Source organism: Nicotiana tabacum, chromosome 1, assembly GCF_000715075.1.
Source record: "Nicotiana tabacum cultivar K326 chromosome 1, ASM71507v2, whole genome shotgun sequence".
Taxonomy (NCBI): Eukaryota; Viridiplantae; Streptophyta; class Magnoliopsida; order Solanales; family Solanaceae; genus Nicotiana; species Nicotiana tabacum.
This window is the reverse complement of record NC_134080.1, coordinates 86,344,690-86,370,209: the sequence shown is the minus strand read 5'-3', so window position 1 is coordinate 86,370,209 and position 25,520 is coordinate 86,344,690. Positions and strand designations below refer to the sequence as shown.

Sequence of the window (25,520 nt, the reverse complement as noted above, 5' to 3'; positions counted from 1 at the left end):
TAATGTGAAATTGGAAACAAAAAAGAAGAAGAAATAGCGGTTAAGGAGCTAATTGTTTATTTTTGGAAAAAAAAACCAATGCCAAAATACTGTCAAAACTCTGCCGAAATTTTGAGAAAATGAAAAAGAAAAAAAAGAAAAAAAGGGGTCGTTGTTCTATTTTGTTTTTCAAAAAATATATAGTGTGTCTTGTCGTAAAAACGAAGATGAGAAAAGAGTCTTATTTTTTATTTTATTTTTATTTTTTATTTTTTTTAAAAAAAATGTTTTTTTATTATTTTTTATGAAAATCCGAGTAATAATAATATATATATATATATATATATATATATATATATATATATATATATATATATATATATATATATATATATATATGTCTTTATTTGTTGCAAAAATATTTGTCTTGCCAACAAGTCTTGAAAAGTTTTTAGACCCCTAATTTAATTTTTTTTTTTTAAAAAAAAAAGATCTAAATAAAGTTTTTTTTTTATTTTATTCACTTGGCATAATCACCCTAATAAATGTGCAGGATGAGCACGATACAAAACGAACCTTTTTCAGTAATGACCAAGATCCCTTTTGAGTTGCGGTTATGGTGGAACGACTTAGGCAAAGAAGGGCAAGACAAAGTAAGGAAATATCTGAAAGGTCTCCCGGACCTACTAAACGTTCAGCCTCAGGGTGATATTATCAGATCATTGGTCACTTGTTGGGATTCCGCACACAACGTGTTCCATTTTTCGGACATCGAGCTCACCCCGACGTTGGAAGAAATAGCAGGGTACATCGGAAGTGATGAAGCCCCTTTTAGGTTCAAATACTTGATTGCACCTAGAGCTGTCACGGTACACCGGTTTCTGGATTTCCTAAAAATACCTCGAACGTTCCACCATCCAGATCTTGCCAAAGGGTTCTGCAGTCTCCACCTCATATATGCTAGATACGGTCACGTGGGCGGGTTCAATAAGTCGGATTTCAAACTATGCAGTAGAGGCAACCGACAAAAGTGGGACGAACACAGGCTAGTGGCTTTTATGACAGCCTTTCTGGGTCTTATAGTGTTCCCTAGGAAAGATGGAAACATTGATCTAAAGGTAACCGGGGTCGTCAATACTTTGCTTACCCAAGATAAAAGTACTCTGGCGCCTATGATTATGGCTGACATTTTCCGGGATCTCACTGCTTGTCGAGCCAGGGGCGACTTTTTCGAAGGATGTAACCTACTGTTGCAAATGTGGATGACCGATCATTTATGCCATCGCTCCTCGCTCTTGGGTTATGGTTCGCCCGAGAAAACTTGTATTGGAGAATTCTACACGAGAATCAAAGGGCTCAATTTACCTGAGGGAGTCACATCATGGACCTCATTTCTCCAAACTCTCACTGCCAGCCAAATCCAGTGGACGCTCGGATGGTCACCTATTGAGGAAATCATATACATGCCGGCAACCTGGCCTCACTTTCTGTTGATGGGACTGAAAAGTATCCAACCCTATGCACCGTATCGGGTTTTGAGGCAACTTGGGAGGTACCAAGTGGTACCGAAAGATGAAGATTTGAGTACCCAAGTGATTGAAATCAGTCCGAACGGTCATTTCCCTGAAGAAGAAGTTCGCCAAATCTGGAGTGAGTGCCAACATCTGACAACAAACACTTGTGTGATTGATACGGCAAAAGGGGAAGTCGCCCCAGGATATCACGCTTGGTTTAGAGGTAGCATGTCCTACGAAAGACCGGCTAAGAGACCGCATCTCAAAGATTTCGTAGAATCATCCCAAGGGCAATGGAACTGGTTAGCAAAAGAGAAGGGTTATCGGACAGAGATTGGTGATTTGAAGCTACAAATGGACAGCCTGAAATTCGATAACAGCGTACAAATCGCGGCGGATCGAAGCGAAAAGAATAGATTGATCCAAGAGAATGAAGAACTTAAGGCCCAAATCCAAAAATTGAGATTGTCTCTTGAGGAGCAGCCCAGAAGTCGATCAGACCAGCAGTTGATAAAGGGTTTGAAAAGAGAAATCACGGAATGGCGAGTTGGGTTAGAAGAATCTGAAAAGGTCATGGCAGAGTTCAAGGCACAGTGGGGAACAAGAGTAGACAAGCATCGCCGATGCTTGAACCAATTGAAATGTGACCACGAGAAGACTGTTGCCAAAAGAAAGAGAGAGATGGCTACACTTGAGTTTAAAGCAGTTAAGCAGGCTAGGGATTTCCAATTGGAGAGTAGATACTGTTACGACTTGTTGGCCCAAATGAAGACAGAAGTGCGGCAGCTGAAGAATCAGCATATACAAGACTCGCAGGTATTCAAGACGTGCAGTGATCAGATAAGACACCTACTCATAGAGAAGAAACAAACCAGAGATAAGATCAGGGCCATTGCCCACGCCATCATCAGACGGTGTCGGCGGTGTGAGAACATGACCAGTGTTACCGTTCTCTCAGCAGTGATGGGTTATGTCAAACAGACCATGCACGAGTTGGAGCAGCTCGAAAGGGATCTCGCACCTAGAACCGCGAAAAGGCCGAATGATGCCTCGCGGGTCCTTAAGTTGGAAAATTAACCCTTGGTCGAGTCTTGTTTATTTAGGCTTTGATGTTTTCCCGTATGTTGTTTTCTATTTTTCCTTCAATCAAATAGGATCAAAGAACCGTGGAGTCTGTATTATTGCTATTCCTTGTTTGAAGTAATTTGTAATAGCAAAATTTTGAGAATGAATTTAATGATTTCACAAGAATTTTGTATTTCTTTACTTTAAGGCAGAACTACGCCTGGTCTGATTCGCGCGGGGACGTGATACGTAGGCAATCCCCATAAGATTCGACCGCTCTTAATAAAGAAAAGAAGATACAAAAATAAAATAAAATAACAGAAAAGGGGACAAATGAGCAAACCGGGATGACGCATGTTGTTCGAAGCAAAGCATGTAGAAACGGTTAACTGCCTAGGAGCATTGCATCCTCTATGTGTTATGATCAAATCTGTTAAACTCTAACGCTAACAAAAGTTTGTTGTTGTTTGATTCAGACAAGTTAGTTGTTAAAGAACTCTGGCAACACACTCCTATCAAACCAGATCCAAAGGACCGATAGCAACAAGAATGACTACTTCAGAGAATAGTACTGAGGAAGAGAGGCCGATGAGCCAGTTGTTAAAAGAAGCGATGGAAAAGATTGAAAGGATGGGACTAGAGATGAATGCAATGCAGCTAGCCATAGCCAAAACACAAAAGAGCCCTGAAACTCTGGGACACATGCCAGAATACCTTCACTCCGGCCCTTCCACAAGCCGCCCAAATCCCCTTTATCATCAAGAAAGAAGCCCTCATGATTCCCAAGCTCCACCACCCCATCAACCCCTCCCAACACCCAATATTCCAATTTTTGTGGGACCAACATCAGCCCCTTTGCAAAGAACGACCAGTGAGCCATTGTTCAGGCTCACGATACACAATACTATCCCCCTGAGCCTACATTCCATGCACCCGAGCCACAAGCTTACAATCCACATTTGGAAGTGCCGGCAGAGATTGAAAAGCCGGCTAAGGCCCCTGAACATGATGAAGTATTGAGAAAGTTCAAAAGCCTGGAGCAGTCCTTCAGGAACTTGCACGGACTAGGAAACCAAGTCAGCGTAGCATACAAAGATCTGTGCCCTTTCCCAGACGTCCAACTCCCGGCTGGGTTCAAGATACCTAAGTTTGATTTATATGAAGGGCACGGTGATCCCATGGCACATTTGCGGGGATTCTGTAGCAAAATGAGAGGGGCAGGCGGCAAGGATGAGCTGCTGATAGCTTATTTCGGCCAAAGTCTGAGCGGATCTGCACTAGAATGGTATACCAGGCAGGATTCCAACAGGTGGTATACTTGGGATGATCTGGCGCAGGCTTTTGCAGGTCATTTCCAGTACAATCTCGAGATAGTCCCTGACCGTCTCACATTATTAAGAACTGGGAAGAAACCCGGGGAAAGTTTTCGCGAGTTTGGGTTCCGCTGGAGAGAACAAGCAGGTAGAGTCGATCCTCCCATGAGAGAGGGAGAGATGGTGGACTATTTCTTGCAAACATTGGATCCAACCTACTTTGGTCACTTAGTGACAACAGTGGGAAAATCTTTCAACGAGGTGGTCAAGATAGGGGTCATGATAGAAGAGGGTCTGAGGTCTGACAAAATCTTGAACTATTCGGCACTCAAGGCCACAACCCAGGCTATTCAAAGCGGCACGGGAGGTGCGCTGAGAAGAAAAAAAGAAGAGGTTGTCACGATCGAGGCAGGCAGTTGGTCCAGGGCTGGCCGGCCACACTACAACCAACCCAGACCTCATAGGTCAAACTACCCATACAACCCACCACAAAATTTCTATCCACCTCGAGAACCACATTGTTCCGTACACCAGGCCCAAGCATACACTCAGCCTCCGGTTCGCCCGCAATGGCGCGCGCCGGCTCCCCAGAACATATATGCACCACCACAAAACACCTACCCTCCACCGAGGGCGTATAGAAACCCTTCAGGGGCAGGCTTTCGGGGAAATCCAGATGCTAGGAATGACAGGTTGCAGAAACAGAGAACTTTCACGGAGTTGGGAGAAACCTACACCGCTTTGTTCCACAAGCTGAGGCAATTGGGTTTGGTTAGTCCTGTCCAGACTCGAGAACCAAATCCCCCACCTTAGAATTTGGATCGATCAATAAGTTGTGAATACTGCTCAGGGATGCTCGGGCATGACACCGAGAAGTGTTGGAAGTTAAGGCATGCCATACAGGATCTTATCGACACCAATAAGATCGAGGTCCAGACACCGGAAGCTCCTAACATCAACCAAAACCCACTGCCAGCGCACCACGAGACTCATATGATTGAGTTGGTGTATGAGGAAGGAGAATTGAGAAAACCCTCACAAACAGTGATGATGATCCAAACCGCCCAAAAAGAAGTTTCAACCAGTGGGGAACGAGGGTACAGTCACAGGGAGAAAGCGTCAAGCCAGTAGTGATATTGGGAAAGAGCCCGTCCGCCATGACAAGCAAACTTGAGCCAAACAAGTTGGTATTATCAGGGGTTCCGCCCGCACCTGCTATTGTGTTGAAGGGGGCATATAGAGAACTGGTCACCATAAAGCCGGTAGTCCAGCTGCCGATGATTGATAGCAAGGCTGTGCCTTGGAAATATGAAAAGGCGGTGGTGATGTACAAAGGAAAACAGGTGGAAGAAGTTAGTTGTGAAGCGCAAGGGCTGACTCGATCAGGTCGATGTTTTGCTCCGGTGGAGCTAAGAAGAACCAACCCAGTTGCAACCAAGAAACCTGTGTCCGAAGAAGAGGCTGAGGAGTTCCTGAGGAAGATGAAAGTGCAGGACTACTCCGTGGTCGAACAGCTGAGAAAAACACCGGCCTAGATCTCGTTGCTGTCATTACTGATCCATTCTGAGGAGCATCGACGGGCTTTGATGAAGATATTGAACGAAGTTCATGTACCCAATGAGATTTCTGTAAACCACCTGGAAACCATTGCCAACAAGATTTTCGAGGTGAACAGGGTAACTTTCTCAGATGATGATCTGCCGGTGGAAGGTACGGAGCATAATAAAGCTCTATAACTAGCTGTCAAATGTGAAGACTCGGTGGTAACTCGAGTATTGGTGGATAACAGCTCAAGCGCCAATATTTGTCCACTATCTACCATGAACCAGTTAAAAATCGACCATGGAAGGATCCACAAGAACAGTATCTGTGTCCGAGGGTTTGACGGAAACGGAACAGCCACTGTAGGGGATGTTGTACTTGAACTGACCATTGGTCCGGTCCTGTTTACCATGGAATTCCAGGTGTTGGACGCCACAGTATCTTATAACCTGCTGTTGGGACGACCATGGATTCATGCAGCCAAAGCGGTGCCCTCCACCCTACATCAGATGGTGAAGTTCGAGTGGGAAAGACAAGAGGTCGTGTTACACGGCGAGGATACAACGTGCACCATGGGCGGAGCCATTGTACCTTTCATAGAGACCGCTGATGACAAAGGTCCTTGGGTCTACCAGATTTTCGATACAGGGTCGGCCAACAAAATTTCTGAAGGAGAAATCATCCCGCACCCTAGGGTAGCTGCCGCAACAGTCATGATGGTCTCGGAAATGCTGGGTAATGGATTCGTGCCGGGAAGGGGCCTGGGAATCAAGCTTCAGGGGATTGTCCAACCTGTCACCTTACCTAAAAATCTGGAAACTTTCGGATTGGGGTTCAAACCAACCGCAGCAGATAGGAAGCAAGCGCGAAAAATGAGGAAGAGGGTTTGGTTTCTGCCTAAACCAGTGCCACGTCTCTCAAGGTCTTTTGTCAAAGCAAGTGCCAAGGGGTCACCGGTCCTAAAGATTCTAGGACCTTTGATCGGTATAAATGAGGACCTGAATCAGAGTTTTGAGAGGCTATTCGCGGATGTCAGTATGGTGGAAGCTGGAGAAGGTTCCAGCAGAGCAGAGATACAGTTTGTGGGGCATGAGGCCAAAACCAACAATTGGACTGTTACTCCTCTTCCGGTCCGAGGGGAGTCTTGGTAGTAGGCTTTGATTTATGTTTTGTTTGTTTGTTTTGTTCGGATTATTCCAGGGTGTAATCCAAATTTTACGTTTGTCTTGTAAAAGTGTGAACCCTTTTATCCCGCAAGTTTAATAAAGTTCTCTCTTTTTGTCCTATTTTAATTTTTGTTTTGTTCTTTTTCTTTCTGAACAGTTCTCTTTTTACTGGTTCTAATGACATGGCATGCACAGCGGATCTTCGACCTAGTCTAATAAATCAATCTGAATCCAACTCAATGATGCAAGAGGTCGTTTGTGACGATGAATCTGAATGTGACGAAGGTGAAGCCTTCGAAGAGATAAACCAAGAATTGTGCCAATTTGAAGAGAAACCCAAGCCTAACCTAAATGACACTGAGGTTGTGAATCTAGGAGACGCTGACAACGTCCAAGAGACCAAAATTAGCATCCACATTGAGCCGAATGTCAGGGAAGAATTGGTCAAAACCCTCGTGGAATTCAAAGATGTTTTTGCATGGTCATATGATGATATGCCTGGATTAAGCACCAATTTAGTGGTTCACAAATTGCCCACTGACCCGGCATACCCTCCCGTCAAGCAAAAACTAAGGAAATTTAAAACAGAGATGAGTGTAAAGATCAAAGAAGAAGTGATTAAGCAGTTGCAAGCGAAGGTCATTCGGGTCACTCGATATCCCGAGTGGTTGGCCAATGTGGTACCAGTCCCAAAGAAGGATGGAAAAATCAGGGTGTGCGTCGACTACCGCAACCTCAACAAATCAAGTCCCAAGGACAATTTTCCATTGCCCAACATCCATATCTTGATCGATAATTGCGCGGGGCGCGAGATCGGATCCTTTGTAGATTGCTATGCGGGTTATCATCAGATCCTAATGGACGAGGAAGATGCAGAAAAGACAGCATTTATTACGCCATGGGGAACCTACTGCTATCGGGTAATGCCGTTCGGATTAAAGAACGCCGGGGCAATGTACATGCGAGCAATGACTGTTGTGTTTCATGACATGATACATAAAGAAATTGAGGTGTACGTCGATGATGTGATCATAAAGTCTTGGCGTCAGGAGGACCATGTAACAGACCTAAGGAGATTTTTCCAAAGACTCCGAAGGTATGATATCAAGCTTAACCCGGCCAAATGCGCATTCGGGGTTCCATCAGGAAAGCTGCTAGGATTCATCGTCAGTCGACGGGGGATTGAGTTAGACCCATCCAAAATTGAATCCATCCGAGATTTGCCACCACCAAGGAACAAAACAGAGGTAATGAGTTTGCTGGGTAGACTCAATTACATCAGCAGGTTCATCGCTCAACTCACAGCAACTTGTGAGCCCATATTTCGGCTGCTGAGAAAGGATGCTGCGGTAGGTTGGACGGCAGAGTGTCAGGAGGCCTTCGACCAAATCAAAGGGTATCTGTCTAATCCACCCGTATTGGTCCCGCCTAAGCCGGGGAAGCCCTTAATTCTTTATCTGACGGTCCTGGAAAATTCATTTGGTTGTGTGCTGGGGCAACATGACGACACAGGAAGGAAGGAGCAGGTCATCTACTATCTTAGCAAGAAATTCACAGTACATGAGGTCAAGTACACTCAACTCGAGAAAACATGTTGCGCCCTAACTTGGGTAGCTCAGAAGTTGAAGCACTACCTGTCTTCGTATACTACTTGTCTCATATCCCGTTTGGACCCATTGAAGTATATCTTTCAGAAACCTATGCCCACGGGAAGGTTGGCAAAATGGCAAATTCTGCTCACAGAGTTTGATATCGTCTATGTGACGAGGACAGCCATGAAAGCCCAGGCGCTGGCCGATCATCTGGCAGAGAATCTTGTTGATGAAAAATACGAGCCTTTAAGAACGTATTTTCCCGATGAAGAGGTAATGCATACAAATGAGTTGGAATTACTTGAGGAGCCGGGTTGGAAGCTTTTCTTCGATGGAGCTGCAAACGCAAAAGGGGTTGGAATAGGAGCAGTACTCATTTCTGAAACAGGACGCCATTATCCTGTTACGGCTCAACTACGCTTCTATTGCACCAATAATATGGCCGAGTATGAAGCTTGCATTCTAGGTCTGCGCCTAGCTGCGAACATGGATGTCCAAGACGTCTTGGTCTTGGGAGACTCGGACCTCTTGGTACATCAAATTCAGGGTGAATGGGAAACACGAGATTTAAAGCTCATACCATACCGACAATGCTTGCATGATCTGAGCAAGCGATTTCGATCGGTGAAGTTCAAACATATCCCGAGAGTTCACAATGAGGTTGTGGATGCCTTGGCCACCTTAGCATCAATGCTGCACCACCCTGACAAAATGTATGTTGATCCTCTGCACATCTAGGTCCGTGATCAGCACGCTTATTGCAACGCTGTAGAAGAGGAACCAGATGGCGAACCCTGGTTTCATGACATCAAGGAATACCTCAGAATGGGGACATATCCAGAACAGGCCACTGGAGACCAAAAAAGAGCCCTTCGGCGTCTGTCGAATGGTTTCTTCCTCAGCGGAGGAGTGTTGTACAAAAGAACCCCGGATTTGGGATTGTTGAGATGCATAGATGCCGGTCAAGCCACGATGGTTATGGCAGAAGTATATGCTGGAGTTTGTGGGCCACACATGAGCGGATATGTATTGGCAAGGAAGATCCTTCGAACAGGATGTTATTGGCTCGCCATGGAACACGACTGTATCACTTTCGTGAGGAAATGCCATCAGTGCCAGATACATGGAGATCTGATCCATTCTCCGCCAACAGAGTTACATACGATGTCAGCACCCTGGCCGTTTGTAGCATGGGGCATGGATGTCATTGGACCTATCGAACCGGCAGCATCCAACGGTCATAGGTTCATTCTAGTGACCATTGATTACTTCACCAAATGGGTTGAGGCTAAAACCTTCAAGTCGGTAACTAAAAAGGCAGTGGTGGATTTTGTGCACTCCCATATCATCTGCAGATTTGGGATCCCAAAAGTAATCATCACGGATAACGGTGCGAATCTTAATAGCAGCCTGATGAGAGAGGTATGCCAACAATTCAAGATTACACACCGCAATTCCACCCCATATCGTCCCAAGGCGAATAGAGCAGTCGAAGCAGCCAATAAGAATATCAAGAAGATACTGCGAAAAATGGTGGAAGGGTCCAGACAATGGCACGAGAGATTACCCTTTGCTCTGTTAGGTTACTGCACTACCGTCCGGACTTCCATAGGTACAACTCCTTATTTGTTGGTGTACGGAACTGAGGCTGTAATACCAGCGGAGGTCGAAATTCCATCCCTCCGGATTGTCGCTGAGGCCGGGATTGATGATGAGGAATGGGTCAAAGCTCGATTGAAACAGTTGAGCTTGATAGATGAGAAAAGATTGGCAGCAGTGTGCCATGGTCAGCTATACCAGAAGAGAATGGCGAGAACATATAATAAGAAGGTATGCCCCAGGAAGTTTGAAGTAGGGCAGCAGGTATTGAAGAAAATCCTCCCACATCAGGTCGAGGCAAAAGGCAAATTCGCCCCAAATTGGCAAGGACCTTATATCGTGACCAGAGTGTTGTCCAATGGTGCTTTGTGTTTGACAGATATCGAGGGAAGATGTGTCGACGTGGCTATCAATTCTGATGCAGTCAAGAGATATTATGCGTAATTTCTTTAGATTATGGCAATTTTTGGTTCGTTTGTTTGTATCTGGTATTTATTGGATAATGAAATGACGGAGGCAATTCTTTCTTCTATCCAAACACTTTAACCCTTGCTTCCCCCTTTGAGCCTTAAGTTATTCTTTCATACCCCTCTTTTGGAATCACTAATGGAAAAGACATGAAAAAAAGGAAAATGAAAAAAAAAGGAGAAAGAAAAGGAAAAGAAGATAAAAATCATAAGAAATACAAAACCGTGGGAACTACGTTTGACCTGATTCCTCAAAGAGGATACGTAGGCGCCTCACGGCTCGGTCATAGTGTGCATCATAGTGTATATAGGATGCATAATGTACATAGTGTGCATAATAGGCACAGTGTGCGTAACGCACATAGCTCAACATAAGTATAAAAAATAAAATTCCCCTAAGCAAGAAAACTGGGGCAGAGGCTATGTTTTAAGTTCCAACAAAGGTTTGATTCCAAAAGTTGTAGCAGATCACCCATCAAAATTATTTTCATTTTTGATAGCCTTTCTTTAGCCCCACACCAAAACCAACATCGACGTCCAAAAGACCTCCCGATCAATATCCAAGAGATGCCAAGTCAGGCAAATAAAGCCGAGAATAATACACCGATCCCCAACAAAGAAGAGATCATAAGACTGGGAATGAATTGATGGTCAAAGGGATCTCCAGAAGAGAGGGTCGTATCGACAACACCCCGATTCCTCAATGAAGAAATAAAATGAGAGAGTCTTATCGGTGAAAACCTTCACAGGCACCGAAAGGCGACGTAATATGAGAGATACAAAATGAGAGAGTCTTATCGGTGAAAACCTTCACAGGCACCATAAGGCGCCGGGAGATGAGAGAAAAGAGAGAGTCTCATTAGTGAAAACCCCTCGAAGGGCACTATGAGGCGACAAGATAGATCAACAAAAAGCAACCACATTCGCAACGAAATGGACACTCATTTATCATCCCCAGCAAGTCAGACCATCGGGCAAATCGATTGATACAACTAGACTGGGTCGGGAATCTCTGGTGCACGTCATGATCACGGGGACTAGTCATGTCCTCCAGATAAGTTCTTCTGAGTTTCTTCTCCCACCAAATATTGGTTCAGAAAGATTTTCTCCTTTTTCTATCTTTTATTTCTCTTCCTAAAATTTGTCTTGAAAAGGATTTTTTCAAAGCTTACTACCAGAGACCGGAGGGGGATTCATCAAATGCAGGATAACCCCAACAGTCCTAAAGGCTGGCCCCAAGCACTGCAATGTTGTGCCCTGCGGTTTTGGAGGAAGTAAACTCCTAAAGGGAGTGGTTTCGAGAGTAAAAGCAGACTCCCACAGCATGTACTGTAAAAAGAGAGAAGAAAAGGGGGATAAATGGAAAACCGTCCCCCAGCATGCCGGAAACCCCCAGCAAGCGATTTTGTCCGCCAACCAATTATGGGGACACGGAGCAAGAAAAAAGGAAAGAGAAGGAGAAGCATCCACCGGAAAGGCACCTCTTCCCACCATAAGTGAAACTGACTGAATCCTTTTGTCTGCTGCAGGAAAACAAAGGATTGGTAATGGCAGCAAGACGCAACGCCAGGGAAATCACCAAAAACCGGGGCAGAAAATTTTTTTACCGATTGTCAAAAATTTTCTCGGAAGAACGGGGAAACAATCTCAATACTTTTAAGTTCTAGGTCGCCCACCAGTAAAATGCGGGAATACATTTAAGTTCTAGGTCGCCCACCAGTATAATGCGGGAATACTTTTAAGTTCTAGGTCGCCCACCAGTAAAATGCGGGAATACTTTTTCAGCTCTAGGTCGCCCACCAGTAAAATGCGGGAATACATTTAAGTTCTAGGTCGCCCACCAGTATAATGCGGGAATACTTTTAAGTTCTAGGTCGCCCACCAGTAAAATGCGGGAATACTTTTTCAGCTCTAGGTCGCCCACCAGTAAAATGCGGGAATACTTTTAAGTTCTAGGTCGCCCACCAGTAAAATGCGGGAATACATTTAAGTTCTAGGTCGCCCACCAGTAAAATGCGGGAATACTTTTAAGTTCTAGGTCGCCCACCAGTAAAATGCGGGAATACATTTAAGTTCTAGGTCGCCCACCAGTAAAATGCGGGAATACATTTAAGTTCTAGGTTGCCCACCAGTAAAATGCGGGAATACATTTAAGTTCTAGGTCGCCCACCAGTAAAATGCGGGAATACTTTTAAGTTCTAGGTCGCCCACCAGTAAAATGCGGGAATACATTTAAGTTCTAGGTCGCCCACCAGTATAATGCGGGAATACATTTAAGTTCTAGGTCGCCCACCAGTATAATGCGGGAATACAGTTAAGTTCTAGGTCGCCCACCAGTAAAATGCAGGAATACTTTTAAGTTCTAGGTCGCCCACCAGTAAAATGCGGGAATACATTTAAGTTCTAGGTCGTCCACCAGTAAAATGTGGGAATACATTTAAGTTCTAGGTCACCCACCAGTAAAATGCGGGAATACATTTAAGTTCTAGGTCGTCCACCAGTAAAATGCGGGAATACTTTTTCAGCTCTAGGTCGCCCACCAGTAAAATGCGGGAATACGTTTAAGTTCTAGGTCGCCCACCAGTATAATGCGGGAATACATTTAAGTTCTAGGTCGCCCACCAGTATAATGCGGGAATACTATTTAAGTTCTAGGTCGCCCACCAGTAAAATGCGGGAATACTTTTAAGTTCTAGGTCGCCCACTAGTAAAATGCGGGAATACATTTAAGTTCTAGGTCGCCCACCAGTAAAATGCGGGAATACATTTAAGTTCTAGGTCGTCCACCAGTATAATGCGGGAATACATTTAAGTTCTAGGTCGCCCACCAGTATAATGCGGGAATACATTTAAGTTCTAGGTCGCCCACCAGTATAATGCGGGAATACATCTAAGTTCTAGGTCGCCCACCAGTAAAATGCGGGAATACTTTTCAGCTCTAAATTTTGGAATCAGTAACCCCACCTGAAGGCGGAAGGTTACAATAGAGATCCCCAAGCAGGAAATAATAAAATCCTCAGCACCAAGAAGCAGAAGGCTGCAAAGGCAAGCGCGCAATTCAAAAGGAAGAAGGAACGCGTCTCAAAAGAAGCAGTTTGGGAACGTTGTAGCATGCCCAATATAACAATTTTGATGAAGAAAGCCATACCACTGAAGAAACCATTGAAAGGCTTGAAGAAGAGGGCCATGTTCCCAGCAGATCAAGCAAAGTGATGAAAACTGGCATTCAGAAAAGGCGAAGGACCAGTATCATCCCCCAAGTTCACAAAATAAAGACATCGGAGGGAAGCGTTAGCCGACAAAAAGCAAGGCAATAAGAACAAGTTGAAGATAGATGAGATCTCATACTCTAGCTTAGCTTCTTGTTTTTCCTTTCACAACAATGTAACAAAGAGATCAGTGAGCGGTAGCATCCTACAGCAGCGTACAACCGCGCATAACAGCAGCAAGCACTACAATCGCACGGTAGTCCCAGCTACCAAAAAATTCCCGAACTACATTGACCTGATTCCTGTTCAGCCCAGGATATGTAGGAAACCTCTGAAGCAAAGGTTCGGTCAAACCTTTTTCAAAAATGCTTCACACGGAGTATTTGGACGGGCAAAAATCGCTCGCTTTATCTTTGCGCGAAAACCCTTCGTGTCTTCGTGCAAAGAGGGGCAGCTGTAAGCACGTGATTTTTGCTTCACGGACGATCACTCCCAAAGAAAATAAAAATAGGGACAAATGACTTCGCTGTACAATTTTTCGATTTTTCCGTGACATGTGTTGTTTGTGGGTCTGTCCATTTCGCATTTAATCATTATCAAACAAAATACAAAAAAAATATGTGTCATTAAAAGAAAATGCAAAAAATATATATGTTATATATGTACATCGTCCGTTCTAGGTTGTGATTTAACTTACTTAAACATTTTAATTTGGTGTGATAATTATGTTGAAGTGCTACATTGTTGTTGTTTTAATTTCATTTGTTTTATTATTTATTTTGTTATTTTTTTTATTTAAAAAATTAGAAAACAAAAAGAAAAGAGTTGAAAATCGGTTTGGGCCCAAAAATGAAACAAAAAACAGGCCCAAACCAAGCACTCAAGTCCAGTCCAAATCAGGCCTGCCCAGGCTCATCCCAAAACGGCGTCGTATAAGGCATCTGATCTGAGCCGTTCAACCACACTAATCCAACGGTCCACCTCAGCACCCGTAACCCGACCTGTTTAGCCGGTCCAACCCAACCCACCACTTAAACCCAAACGACCCCGTTTTAATATCAAACGACCGCGTCTCACCCCTCACCATCAGATCCAAGCCGTTGAGATCATCTGATCTAACGGCTCAGATCCAATCCCCTACTCCGTATATAAACCCTCTATCACACCCCACGCCGCCTATCCGAACCCCCCTTCACTCGTTCACTCGTCTCCTTCCCCAAGCTTTGAACCCCCAAACCCTAGTAGCCGCCCTGATATCCCATTCACCAGAACCCGGCGGCACGAACGCCGGTGACCACCCCCTTCACACCCCTGAAACATCCAACCACCCTGAGCACGAATCCACTAACCGTGTACCTCGAATCACCTCCCATCGTCTCGAATCTGGATTTGAAGATTCGAGACAAAACTCGATCTATACCAAACCTCACCATCTTCATACCAGACACTCCCCTGACCCCCTCGTGACCAAACCAGGTGTGGTTTGGTCCGAATCTACCCACAACTTCTAAAAAACCAGATCTGAAAATCCAGACCCTATAACATATGAACCTGGGAAATCCGGCCGGTCTTGACAGGGGTTTGAGGTCTAATAGACCTTAATCAAGGTGTTCTCATGTGAGAACACCCTGATTAAAGTTTGTTCGGCCTCAAGGGTTCAAAGTTGAGTCAGATTTGGGTCATTTTGATTTCAAACTTTTTCGGTAAGTTTTCCTTTCCCTTTGTTTTAGTTCTAATTAAGTTGTCAGCATGTTTTGTTGTGTTTGTTTGTTATTTTGGTATTTTTCATTCGAATTTCTTCCATCTCTGTCAAAGGCTTTTTATTTGGTCAGTTGATTTTCTGTGTGTTCTGAATGTATTCTGTGGTATACATGATCGTCAATTAGATTATTCGTCAAATGAGTTAATTCATATAGGCTCCCAGTAATTGAACAAAAGTTGCCTGATGCCCTTTAGGTCCCTGTATGTATTTGTTTATATGAACGATTGATTGTTACCTGTTTAATTAGTATAGTCGACTCGATAAACATCGTCGATTAGTTCTCTATAACTAATGGATCAAATGAGCTAATAATTTCACATGACTAAATGAACCATGTCACTGACTGAATGCTCGACATTGCCTGAAATTAGCCTATAAACTGCATTACAAAACAACTGAAAGATTCAGTCTAGGGCAGCTTCGATTTTAAATTTTCCAAAAGTTCAAAATGACCCATTATTGCAGAGGGTCAAGACAGTAATAACCAGGGATTAACAGGGGTAATTTGGCTGTTTAAAAAGAACAAAAATGATTAGTTTAAATGAGCTGACAAGTAGGGTACTAATTTGGGATTAAACTAATGCCAATGGGGAACAAGACACAAGAGTATGAGGTTTAAAATGAATACTAAAATGAGCCCATAACTCTGGATTAAAGAATAAGCCAGGCGTGGGGAACAAATGGCTGGCATCAAAAAGATGCTTAGGCATGGGATTTAAGAGGTGTGGGCAGTCTGCAAATTGGCAGAATCCAGGCAATCAAACTGCACTGGTTGTTTGGCTTATAAATAGGCCATTTCAGAACTTAAAAGGGGGCTGGAAAAAAAAATTTAGTCTTGAGAGAGGTCTTGTGAGTTTGAAGAAAACTGAAAAATATAAGGTAATTTCCAGAAACACTGTAACCAAACACTGTCTGAAAACTACAGAAGAATTCACATTGGTCAAGCTGTCTTGACCAAGTTCTGTTTGTTTGCCCTGGTGGAGCTGCTTGTGATTGTTGAACTGCTGGTGTTGCTGCATTGAATACTCTGTTATTTCTGTTGCTTCACTACTCTTTTCTGGGATTGTTTGTTTGGGGCTCGACCATCTGTTAGTTCTTTTTGTTCTGGAAACTGTTGTTGTTTGTCTGTGGACTGTGGAGAACATTTGTGGTTGTTGGTTTGTTGCTGTGTTGTTGCTGTTTGGTTGTTGTTGCTGTTGCTTGTTGCATACTACTCAACTGATTACTCTCCTTCTTCCTTTCCTTTCCTTACCAGGTACACGATTAATACCACCAATGTAATTTGAAAGTTTGAGCATGAATGCAAAAGAGAAGACCTGCAGATTGTTTTTTATATATACATGGACTGTTGTATTAAATGTCATGTAGTATATAATAGTTACATTTTCGTTTGGGCAATAGAAGTAGCCTACATGCTTAGTATATCAATGTAGGTTAGTGAATGCTAGTTCATATATGTATGCTGTTAGATGAAAATATTCCCATTGCAATAAGTTATATCTTAGACTTAGTTTGATTGTGTAGTATATTCTCTAATGTAGGCCAAGTATGAAAACTATCCACTATTAGTTAAGTTCTTTCCCTTCTGTCAAATTGTCGCATCTAAATTGATAAACTCATTTTTTAGAACAAAGAACCAGTTCAGGGCCTCAACCTCATGAAGGTCGAGCCCAGATCGAAACAGACCAAGCAGGCCCGTATCGGATAAACAGTGGCCCAAGTCTGGCCCATTTCGCATGAGCTAGGTTTGGGCCCATAATGTTCGATTAGTTGTCCATAGGTGTAATCACGTTTTTTTATTCTGTAAAAGCATTTTGAATCCTGCTATAAATAAGCCTGCAAGCATGTAATTAACTAGGGCTATCTACTGCTTTCAATTAGTAGAGACAAACGCGACAAGAAACGTAGTTGCTATAGGATATCCTTTTAAAATAAGGACGAGATGAGCCTCGACAAAAATAAAGAAAAAAAAACGCACAAGTTGCGGGGCCCTCGTTAAATGTATATATATATTGAAGCACTCAGTCCCTAAGGTGGGTCGTTTAGCAAATCTCACGACCTCCCGGAATAATAACGTGATAGACTCTTTAAGCGCGTATTTAATAATTTCACCTTCTTAAATTCGGGTGCGCATTTACGTGACCCAAATCCAATTCTCGGCGGATTCGAAATGTATTTCTAATCACGGGCACATTGATTGTGACGTGGCTCGAGATGCATGTCCATGACGTCGCAAATTCCTTTTAAAAATAGAACGAGACGAGCCTCGACAAATAAAAAAAATATATAAGTTGCGGGGCCCTCTGAATGCATATATATTAAGATACATAGAATCCGGGACAGGCCGCTTAGTAAATTTTACGTCCTTCCCCAAAATAACAATACGTTTAGTCGTTTTAGGCACGTATTTAATAATTGTATCTTCCTAAACTCGGGTGCACATTTATGTGACCCAAATCTAAATCTCAACGGAGTCAAAGTGTGTCGACGATCACGGGTACATTGATTGTAACGCGGTCTGAGATACATTTTCACAACGTTGCAATCTTTGATAAAAATAATAGTAAATGATCAAAGCGGTTAAAAGATAAAAATTGCACATTGGTTTATAATTGTATAAAATCAGATAATCAAGCCGAATATAACAGTTGAGCGACCGTGCTAGAACCACGGAACTCGGGAATGCCTAACACCTTCTCCCGGGTTAACAGAACTCCTTATCCGGATTTTTGGTACGCAGACTGTAATATAGAGTCATTCTTTTCCTCGATCCGGGATTAAAATTGGTGACTTGGGACACCCTAAATCTCCCAAGTGGCGACTCTGAAATAAATAAACCAATCCCGTTTCGATTGTCCTTTAATTGGAAAAAACTCCCGTGCGCCCTCCCGGGTGCGGAAAAAGGAGGTGTGACACCATGATCAAAGCTAATGCTAATTTTTCTAGCTGTGGGTATCATGTCTCAGCTTCCAATAAGGACTTACTTACATAATAAATAGGAGATTGTTTACCTTGGTCCTCGAGGACTAAAACAACACTCACTGCGACTTCAGATACGGCCAGATAAATGAGAAGTTTTTCCCCCACCTTTGGTTTTACCAACAACGGTGGTTTTGACAAATAAGCTTTCAAATTTCTAAGGGCTTGTTGACAATCTTCATTCCATTCAAAATGATCTTGCTTTTTAAGTGCAGAGAAAAACTTAAAACACCTTTCTGAGGATTTGGAAATAAATCTCCTCAAAGCTGCAATTCTTCCCGTTAATCTTTGTACTTCCTTTTTATTAGTAAGGATATCAGGGATTTCTTCTATTGCTTTGATCTGAGAAGTATTCACTTCAATACCACGATTAGAAACAAGAAAACCCAAAAATTTACCTGATGCAACTCCAAATGCACATTTTTCTGGGTTGAGTTTCATATTAAATTTTCGCAAAATTTCAAACGTAACAGATAGATGAGAAATATGATCATGAGATTGCTGGGTTTTGACGAGCATATCGTCTATATATACCTCCATTGTTTTCCCTAAATGTTCTTGGAACATTTTGGTGACCAACCTTTGATAGGTTGCCCCAGCATTTTTGAGACCAAAGGGCATTACTTTATAACAGTAAGTCCCCCTGTCTGTGATGAAAGAAGTTTTTTCTTCATCACCAGGATCCATTTTAATTTGATTATATCCCGAGTATGCATCTAAAAAACTTAAAAGTTCATGACCTGCAGTTGCATCAATTAGTTGGTCTATATGCGGTAACGGAAAGGAATCTTTCGGACAGGCTTTATTTAAATCGGTATAATCCACACAAACACGCCACTTACCATTTTTCTTGGGTACGACCACCGTGTTAGCTAACCAAGTAGGATACTTTACCTCACGGATTGATTCGATTTTTATAATTTTTGGACTTCATCCTGAATCACCTGGTTCTTGAAAGCACCTTGCTTTCGTTTCTTTTGCTTTATTGGTGTGAAAGAAGGGTCCTCATTGAGTTTGTGAGTCATCACATTCGGTGGTATCCCTGTCATATCAGCGTGGGACCAAGCAAAGCAGTCTAAGTTACCTTTTAAAAATTCGATTATCATACCTCACATGTTTAAGCTTAAATTGGCCCCGACATAAACCTTCCGTTCAGGCCATTGATCAAATAACATCACTGCCTCAAGCTCTTCAATTGTCGTTTTGATGCTTTCATTTTCTTCAGGTTCCTGAATTGTGTCAGGCCTTGAGTCTAAATATGTCTTTTCTTGTTCAGTTGAAGTTTGATCTTTTTTACCTTCAACTGTTTCCTGTAATTGCTATTTTTCTTTATTTACGGCGCTCGTACTTGTTACAGCGTTGACACTTCTAGCCATCTGCTGATCCCCACGAATTTGGAAAATCCCCCATGGTGATGGGAATTTAATAACCTGATGTAGAGTTGATAGGACAACATCCATATCGTGTATCCATGGTCTCCCCATGATCATATTGTAGGCCATTTCCATATCAACTACCTGAAATTTAGTTTCCTTCACAACACCCATAGCAAAAGTTGTTAGAATTACCTCACCTTTTGTTACTACACTTGAATTGTCGAAGCTTGACAAGGTGTGCGCCTTGTGTATCATTTTGTCTTCAGCTTGCATTTCCCGTAGTACCCTTAGTAATATAATATTTACAAAACTCTCTGGATCAATCAAAACTCGTTTTACATTAGTATCATGTACAAGTAAAGATATTACCAGTGCGTCATTATGTGGAGTTGTCACTCCTTCGATATCTGTGTCATCGAACAAAATACTTTCATTTTCAAGGACCTGCCGCACCTGTTTCCCGTGTGTAATTGTTACCTTAGAAACCTTGTTGGAGGCTGTGTAGGTTATGCCGTGAATATCTTCTCCCCCGCTTATGACATTCACTGTCCTCTTGGGTGAAGGAGGTTGTGGTGGCTCTTGCCTGTTTTTCATATAAGCTTGTTTTCCTTTCTCACTAAATAACTCAGTGAGGTACCCTTGCTTCAATAGATGATCCACTTCACTCTGCAGGAATCTACATTCTGAAGTTTTGTGCCCGTGATCGTTGTGGAATTCGCACCAATGATCTGGATTGCGTCTATTTGGATTTGACCGCATCTCTTTTGGCCACCGTACCTTATCTCCCATGCTTCTTAAAACAGCTACGAGCTCGGAGGTAGAGACATTAAAATTATATTCGCCGAATCGTGCCTTTAAACTTCTGTCATCATCTCGTGATTCTTGTCTGTTTCGATCATTCCTGAACTTTGAAGAAGAGCCAGAATCCCGGTTCCTCGATTTTTGATCATATTGCTGGCTATCTTGTTTCGACCGTGGGTCTTTTCCTGCAGGTCCCATATATGGATCGTACCTGTTTTTACCTGATCTTTTTTTGGTTTCTGATCTTCGGGGACCGCCCCTTTCTTCATGATGAAACTTAGGTACGGTATCTTGTTCAATTCGCAGCTTCGTACTATACCTGTTGTAAACATCATTCCACGTGGTTGCAGGAAATTCTCGAAGGCTTTCTTTGAGTCGTCTCGTGGCTTCAGAACTTTTGTCATTTAAATTAATTGCAAAGGCTATTGCAGCCCAATTGTCAGGCACACGAGGTAGAGTCATTCTTTCACGCTGGAATCTATCAACAAAGTTTCTAAGCAGCTCTGAATCCCCTTGTTTGATTTTGAAAATATCTTCCATTCTTTTCACAACCTTTTGTGCTCCAGAATGTGCTTTAATAAAAGAATCTGCAAGCTCAACAAAAGAATTAATAGAATTTTCAGGTAAAAGAGAATACCAGGTTAATGCACCCTTGGTGAGTGTTTCTCCAAATTTTTTGACCAATACTGATTCAATTTCTTGTTTGGTCAAGTCGTTGCCTTTTACGCCTATTGTAAATGCAGTCACGTGGTCACGTGGGTCTGTAGTACCATCATATTTCGGGATGTCAGGCATTTTGAACTTTTTCGGAATTGGAAGGGGAGCAGCACTAGGCTTCCATGGTTGTTGTGAGTATTTGTCCATGTCTACTTCTTTTATTACAGGCGGAACTCCAGGGATTTGTTCAATACGCTCATTTTGTTCCTTAATCTGTTTCTGCAAGGTTAGTACTAAATTTTGTAAATATGAATTATTTGAATTACCTGGTCCCCCTTCCTGTGGTTCACTGGGGTTGCTCCGTTTCCAGAATTATCAAGACCAGAACGGGGATTCTCCAATGTATTATTATTAGGAGTTGGTGTGGGTGGTGCAGCAGGCAATCGACTAACAAGTGCCTGAAGAGCTTTGCCGACCTGTGCATCAATTAGCTTTTGTAAAGCTTCAGTTGTAACTCCTTCAAAATGTTCTGCTCTTGTTGATCAGCACGGGATTCAGTAACAGGAGTACCTTCAGGAGATTGACGTGGTGAATTTAGAGGAGAGGGAAGCACGTCATCTTGATTTTGATGTATTTGATTCTCATGGTTTCCCAATGTGTTATTACTGTTGTTGTCGGTGTTGTTGTTTGACATGGTGACGACAATAGATAAGATATAGCTTAAAAGAAAAGATTATCAGATTCCCGGTAACGGAACCAATTTGTTTAACCAAAAATCTGAGTCTTTGGTCAAAGCTAAAAAGAAATTCGGGTTACTGATAATCAAGAGACAAAAATAAAATACTTTTGAGAATGATGGTAAAACAGCAAATAGTTTTGTATTTCAATGAATGCTCAATAGTATTCCGTGTCCTTACAAATGATGATACTTCTTCCTTTTATTGATAATTCTAGGTAAAGGAATGAAGCCTTAGCTTTAATGATATAATTATGAGTAATAAATGACATTAAATAAGCCGTTATACAATCATTCCTATTAAATACCAACTTTCTAACGTATCAAGTATTTAATAATGAATTTGGACTCCTTTCTGTCATCAGATCTTTGTCTTTAATGCCTTCTAATCCGTTGGCTGTAAATAATTTAAATTGGTACGAGACTCGTATCTATACTTCGTCTCGTGCCTATTTAAATTCTTCTTCCCGTGGATGTCTCCATCCGTGCCTCTTAGTCAATTGTTGCGCTTTGACCATTTAACTAAACCACGTGTCATGTCACATCATCTTTAATATAAACTCAGTTTTTTCCCAATACAATGTGTATGGACAAATACCTTGTATAGTAATGGCAGTGCTTGTATAGAAACAGGTTAGACTGAAGAAAATGGAAAACAAATAACTGACATGATCTGGTCATAAACTCGTGAGGGATCTCTCTTTAAGCGAAAGAGGGGAAAGGCCGATACGATGTTTGCTCTCTCTCTCTCCCTCTCACCTATTTTAAGTTTGTCGAGTGAAGAAAGATAAATCTCAATTTATTTACGTAGAGTTACAAAGACCAACAGAATTGAAACATTAGAAAAGATGGTTACAAAATATTGAAACCAGCAACTGACTGAGTGAAGGATTTTAACTGATTGAACTAGGGACTGAAATGGTCTTCCTCACATATCTTATAGCCCGTTTGATCAAGCTTCTGAGAAGCAAAAGTGCTTATTTTTTAGAAGTGCTCATTTGAGAGAGTTGAGGTGGTTGGCAAAGCTTTTAGGAAAAAAATAAGTGCTTGAGTAGTAGCAAAAGTTGTTTGAAAAAAGTAGCATATCTTTTCCCCGAAGCACTTTGGGAATTTTGGCCAAACGCAAATTGCTACTCCAATATTGGCAAAAATACTTTTCAAACTGATTAGCCAAATACAATCTGTTACTCTTAAAAAGTACTTTTTCGAAAAACACTTTCCACAAAAAGTATTTTTTTCAAAATAAGCAGATTTTTTAAGCTTGGTGGAACAGACTATTAGTCTGTCTCTATTATACTAATTTGGTCCTTCCTATGTGATCCCCAGCATGAATTAACCTTGACTTTAACTTCAGTTGGGGTCTATCGTGTGCTTAATCATCAGCAATGACATATCACAAATTCTTCTTATAGATAGCTGCCATTAATTATTGGCATGTCAATGTGTCATGCAGCTTTATTAGATGCAAATTTGACCCAACATCTGGCAAAGAGATCACTCAGTTGGAATATCACAATTTTCTGAAGCCTGAAGAACCTTGTAATGTAAAGGATGGATGACTTCTGTGCCCAAGAAGGCTGCTATGGCTTCCCCTAGTTTGCCCCTCTTTGTAAATAGTAGTAAATGGCCTCTTAAATTCCCTATATAGCTTGAGATAACATAGCGAGTTAGTATGTACAACCAACAGTTTTCAACTAGTTAATGCCCAAAAAAAAAAAAAAGATTTTGCAGGCGTAAATGAAAATATATATTCAGAGCTTAGAACAACAAACAATTACTTGTAGTAAAAGATGCATGAGTTTTTCCGCTCATTCTTACTGCTCCATTTTGGCTTACACCTTACTTTCCTGTATCTAGCTACCTGATGCAATGGTATTTGATGAACTTTTGAACCTTGTAACCCCCATGTTTTGGGCTAATTTTGAGTCCATGTATTACGTTTTGTTTGAAATTGGACTTTAATCGTTTTAGTAGTAGACATAGAGAAAGCATACAATCATGTACGTACATATGGAATTTTAGGCTTGGGTTTTGGCAATAAACGGAGATGGGATATTTCACAAGTAGAATACAATTCTCTTAGTTAATGGAACGCACAAATGATATTCCCTCCCAAAGGGGCTTAAGACAATGAGATCATTTGTCTCCTTTCTTACTCATTTCCCGTTCGTTGATGACTCATAATCTTTGAGGGGGCATAGAGTTTGATGTATTAGACGAATGAGTTGAATATATACAAGAGAAGTTGTAACATACTAAATTAAAGTTACAAAAGCTTTATTTTGAACTCCCGTTAGATGCAAAACATAAAATTTGACGAAGCCATATGGAACGGGATGATTGGAAAATGTGAAAAGAGATGACAAGTTTTAAAAACCAAGTTAATTAACGATGTTTTGGATAATGATCCACATAACAAATGTCTTTCGTTTCCAATGCCGTCAAAGGTGATCAAAAAGTTGGACAAGCAGACTGATGAGCGTCAAGACAACTAACATTAGGTAGAATTCAACTTCATCACTGAAACAAAGTCAAGAGTTACAGCTACATAAAACTTTGGAAAAATAGTTTTATCGAGAAAATTGGTCAAGAAAATAGCACGAATCACTATTCATTCCTTTTCTTATCCTTCGCCTTCGGAGTCCCAATGTTGGTTGCAGATTAGGTCGAACCCTATAATTTTTGTTCAAACTCTATATTTGTATTAAGAAATCCAATAAATGTGTACACATTATTAATTTAAAATTCAATAACTTAAAAATTTAAAAGTCCGAACTCATAAGGTTCAAATCCTAGCTCTATCTCTGGACTCCTTTACTCTCTCCCTCTATATTCACTACCTTTAAGTCACATCACCTCAAAAGATAAAAAAATATTTCTAAGCTACTTGTACTACTACAGAGGCAACTAAAAATAGTTGAATCCCACCCTTCCTATCATTCTCTCCCCGCAATTCACATTTGTTTATCACATGAAAGGCAAGCATCACAATGGATTTGCTTACTTCTTTGATATTATAATAAATATACAAAATAGATAAAATTTTGATTTGGTGGATTGGGGGTTTCCATTATGGTTGGGGCAAAAATTTAACTTTGCTAATGATAAGGGAATATTATTTCCACAGTATAAAGGAAGGTTAAATGTAGATAATTTTTTACGGCAGATGGATAAATTTAGCCCTTTTCCCTTACAGCTTGTTTGGATGGTTGTTTTATATCGTTTCATAATGTATCGTATAGTATCGTATTGTATTGTATCGTTTGATGAATACAATGTTTGGATGGATTGTGTCGTTTTGTCGTCGTTTCATGTTATCGCGCACCAGTAATATAATGAATAAGCTTGCAATATTATAAAGAAAAATTATGATACGGTATATAAAAAGGTAGCGTAAATGATAAAATAAAATTATTTAATAATAATGAAGGGTGAAATTGAGAGAAAAGGACAAGGTAACGATGCGACCACACCAAATCGGTCGTTACATAAAGTGACACATTTTATCGTTACGTAACGACGGATTTAACGATGCGATACGATAAAATTTAAGTAACAATCAAAACAAATATTATATTTAAAGTAACAATATGATACAATACAATAGGTAATAACCATCCAAACAAGTTGTTAAAGAAATTGGGTATCGAAAATACATCTATGATCTATTTATATTTTATTAAAAATACAAGCCCTTTAGTAAAATGTCGTTTACTTTTTTTTACCCTTTAAAAAATTAATTTCACACTGACATTTATTATTT

The 25,520-nt window shown here is 41.4% G+C and overlaps 1 pseudogene; it reads left to right on the top strand.

The window, feature by feature from the left end:
• Window positions 1-23,316, top strand: part of LOC107826942 (autophagy-related protein 18a-like) — a 56,801-nt pseudogene extending 33,485 nt beyond the window's left edge.
• Window positions 23,317-25,520: the final 2,204 nt, after the last annotated feature.